Source organism: Herpailurus yagouaroundi, unplaced genomic scaffold (assembly GCF_014898765.1).
Source record: "Herpailurus yagouaroundi ecotype Mexico unplaced genomic scaffold, PumYag 77, whole genome shotgun sequence".
In the NCBI taxonomy this organism is placed as follows: Eukaryota; Metazoa; Chordata; class Mammalia; order Carnivora; family Felidae; genus Herpailurus; species Herpailurus yagouaroundi.
In genome coordinates, this window is record NW_024412388.1 from 94,161,003 (window position 1) to 94,165,787 (window position 4,785).

The following is a 4,785-nucleotide window of genomic DNA, read 5'->3' on the forward strand; positions in this document are numbered from 1 at the left end:
CGCTCCAGATCCTCGCTCCCTCTCTCTCTGCCCTTCCCCAGCTTGTGCTCTCTCTCTCTCTCTCTCTCAAAATAAAAAAGAATTTTTTTAAAGAAAAGGAGTAGAAAAGTGAAATACAAAGGTAGACACATAAGAAACAGTCTCCGTTCTCAACTGTCATGGTTTGGCAAAGGAAACAGACACAGGTGGCCACAGTGCTTAATGACAGATAATATATGAGCCAGGGTACAAAGGGCTTAGGAGGCCAGAAAAGAGACTTGAGCAAACTTGTGGGGAATACTGTGTAGGGACAAAGATTGACCAGATGTCTCTTAAGTCCTCTTTGGGGTATCCTATGTGGCAATGGCACCAGGATGTGTCATGAGAGGGCTTTATCTACACTATTCCAAACAGGTGTACAATATATGGGAGCAACCCCAGGGTACTTGCTATGCAAACATAACTTCAGGACAAGCCTTTCACCTTCCCTTACTCCCCACCTTCCAACCAAATGGGCGGCCTCTTAGCCTTTCCTATAGAGAAATTTTGGAGCTGCTACTGATCGAAGGTTCAGTATTTCACAAAGTTATCAAGACACAGGTCTGAGCCCTTCCCAGAGATTGCTATTTGAATGGAGCACCTTTGGTCTCCTCTTTGGGCTGGAAAGACAGGGACGACCAGTAAGAATGTGCTGGTGAGGATGAGGAAGGAGGCAGGAGGGAGTGCTGGTGATCATGGAGTGGCTGTCCTCAAACCTACAGCCATCAATCCGCGATTGTTCCCCAAACTTTGAGGTTTGAAAGCATTTCCTTCCCTCCGGGTTTTTCTTATTTTCTTTGCCTGCTTCCACAGACAGTATACCCGCCCTCTCTCCCTCCCATCAAGGTCACCACTCAGCAGGCTTTGATAAATGTCATTTTTTTTTTTGAAAGTCGCCTTGGAAAAAGGCAATTTGACTGCAGTGAGGCAGAACAGGAGCTGAAGGCCGGCCGCCCTTTATCGACCAGAGCCCAACCCCAAGAACAAAACGCAGAGGAGTGTAGCACTGCCTGGGGCTCCTGGTGATCCCAGGGCTGCCTCTCCCCAGGGAGCTGCGTGCTGTGCTGTGCGGGAAGCCTGCGGGCGCCAGGTCCTGTGGTCTCCTCCTCCCTCTCCCCCTCTGCCCAGCCCTTTGTCTGCTACTTGTTTCCTGGCTGGTAACTAAAGGTCCCTGAGAACCCCCACAGCTCTGGGGGCGGGAGCCCTCTCCACTGTGCAAGCAGTGGGCTGCTGATTAGTGTGGGGAATAAATAACAGCAAGCTAATTATCTCCTGATTGTGGCTTGCCTCACTAACAAGGCTGGGCTGGAGTGGTGATGCGGCAGTTGATACTATTCCAAGCATGCTTCTGGGTTCAGGGAAATTTCCATGCCTTTCCAGTCTGGAGACTTTCCCTTCCCAGATACTCTGGGATTCTAAATGGAGATGTTCCCACTCCTGCTTCACCTTGGAATTGAGAGACTCACCCCAGACAGACTGTTTGTGTCAGACCCTGGTGGGTGAGGGGAGCTGGCTTCTGGTAGAAGCAGAGAAAGGCTTTCAGGGAGGCTTGGGGGTTGGCCAAGGTCATGGAGAGATAGGTCCTCAGGGAGCACACTCTCCAGCACTTAGTATCCTAATTACATCTGCTGCTCCAACTGTTAGAACTGAGTGGCTCCCATCAGACCTGCAAGCAGAGAAGGAAAGTACTAAGAGCACTGGCCTGGGACTTGAGAGGTCTGGGTTCTAGTCCTACCCTTGACTACTTCTGTGACCTTGGACCTGCTTCTTAATCACTCTGGTCCTTGATTCCCTCCGTATGAAACGAAGGTCAGGGGACCCTTGGGGCTTTGCCTAGCTCTAAATATAACTGTGTGACTCTAACTCTGTAATTTGGACTGTGATATTAGGAAAGCTTCTGATGCTTCGTGTCCACATTTCCAGACTGAGTTTTCCTTTCCCTCGTTTAGTTGCATTGTTCTCCATCTTCTCCTCCCACTATACCTGACTTCTCTCACTCTCTCAAATCTTGAAACCTTGTCTTGCTTAGAGGGAGAAGGGTGAGGAATACCCTTTCTGGGAAGATTTAAATTTCTAGCAGCTTGGGCTGTGTTAACTTGCTGAACCAGTAATTATCAGCTTATGAAAAGCCAAGATGTGTATGTGACCAGTAACTGCTGCTGGCCTATTGTGTTCAGAGGAAGAAATCAACATGAACCCCTGGGATTTAGGTCTATCCTGAGACTACAGGCCTTGTTACCACCTCCACACCAACCACAGAGTCCACTTGTGGGAAGTAGGACTGTCCTCTTTCCTTGGGGATACTCACCTCTACAGGCTGGGTAAGTCTCTCTCTGCCAGAGATCAGGTGTTAGACAAACCCGATGTTTCCATCTGATAAAGATAAGCCCATGAAAGAGCAAACTCTGGGCCACAGTCCCCTTGGGAAAAGAAAAGGGAGAAGGGGAGGCACTAATATATATCTGGGCAAAGGAGGAAAATGTCACTTTCAGAATAGTGAGACATTCTGAAAGATAGAGTTACAGTGTCCTGAGGTATCAAATGCATGTACATGGTCTTATCTGATGGGAAGAGCCCTCAGGTAGGGCTCATTCAACCTCAGAAGATTTCATTCAACATTGTGCTTCATTGCTTTTTTTTTTTAAATGTTTATTTATTTTTGAGAGAGAGAGAATATGAGAGAGAGAGAAAGAGAGAGCGTGAGCAAGCAGGGGGAGTGCAAGTGCACAGAGAATCCGAAGCAGGCTCTATGCTGACAGCAGCAAGCCCAGTGTGGGGCTCAAACTCATGAACTGAACTGCAAGATCATGACCTGAGCCAAATTTGGACACTCAATTGAGCCACCCAGGTGCCCCGTTTTTCTTTTAAGTTTTTATTTTTAAGTAATCTCTACACCCAACGTGGGGCTTGAACTTACAACCCTGAGATCAAGAGTCACCCACATTAAGACTGAGCCAGCCAGGCACCCGATACTTCATTGCTTCTAAAGGACAAATTTGGGCAATTCATTTACTCTCTGTATTGGTAGGGTGATCTATCGGTGTAACTTACAACCCCCAAGTCTCAATGGCTCGTCACAATAGAAGTTGACATTCTCACTCACATGAGAGTTCAATACTGATGTTCAGTTGATGGCCTTCAGTTGATGGGGTGAATCAGGTACCCAGCACTGTCCATCTTGTGGCTCTGCTAACTGCTAGAGGCTTTGAAATCCTTTACAGTATCCCCTATATTCAGTCAGCAGATGGGGGAAGAGACAGGGAGCCTGCAGAATTGTGTGGAAGGTTTATGGGCCAGGTCTGGAAATGACATTCATCAATTTTGCCCATATTCCACTGTCCAGAATTCTGTCATGTGACCACATCTGACTGCAGGGGAGGCTGGGAAATGTAGTCAAGCTATGCACACAGGAAGTAAAAGAAAATGGTCTGGTAAACAACAAGTCTCCAATATATCTTCTTTGAAGTTTTGTTTCCAAACTTATTGGTAAGGGCAAGGGGCTTCTACATTGTCATCTCCAAAAGTTAGCATGAATATAAAATAGATTATGAGAAAGCTTTAAAAATGCAGAATGAATGAATATATACATATTATAATTTTTCTTTCAGATTAATCTAGAAAAAACTTCATAAATATTGTCTCTATAACTCTATTGGACACATAAACAGTGCTCTACTATTGGAACAGATGTCTCTAGGTTATATGACGAAAATCTGAGTGACTGTGAAATTGATTTCATTGTGTGATGAAAACAAACTCTTCAATAAATCTAATCCTTTAAAAAATTATGGAATGTGCTCTTCCTGTCCTCTTTCCCTTTGATCTGGATGGAGACCACATGGATGACCACATGGTCAGCAGAGTTGGGGCCAAGATTTGGCTGAGTCAACTGGCATGTTTGGTGAACTGGGCTGGAGAAGATGGCCTGTGTGGTTAGGAAATTGATTATAAGTAAAGGAATTAAGAAAATAGATAATATATTGAGGATAATGGGCACCATATTTGTCGAGGTTAGTGAAAGGAGTTACATTTATGGAAAGGGAATAAACCCCATGGTATTAGATCAGAATTGGGGTACCTTGTTTCAACTCATGTTTTTAATATAAATAGATGTGTGTGTGTGTGCATGTGTGTGTACACACATATATATTTCTAACTCTGTCTGCTGTGAGGTCCTAAAAGCAATGATAACCCAATAGCTGCAAGCACACCAAGCACCCAGATCTTGGTTTCTAAATATCATTTTCCACTAAAAAGAACTAGGACTGATCAGCCTGAAAGTACTAGATGAGCCTGGAGTATCTTGTTATGCTGTAAAGTGAGGAAGGGCTCAAAGAATGATGGGAACATGTCAAAAATATACAGAATCCAGGTGCCTGGGCTTAGTCAGTTGAGCGACGGACTCTTGATTTTGGCTCAGGCCATTATCCATGGTTTGTGGGGTCGAGCCCCACGATGGGCTCTGCACTGACAGCACGGATCCTGCTTGGGATTCTCTCTCTCCCTGTCTCTCTGCCCTGCCCCTGCTTGTGCTCTCTCTCTCAAAATAAATAAACATTAAAAAAATTTTTTTTCAATATACAGAATCCATGGGGCACTTGGGTAGCTCAGTCGGTTAAGTGTCTGACTCTTGATTTAGGCTCAAGTCGTGATCCCAGGGTCATGGGGTTGATCCCCACGTTGGACTCCACACTGACAGCATGGAGTCTGCTTGGGATTCTCTCTCTTTCTCTGCCCTTCCCCCACTCACACTCTCTTTCTTAAAAA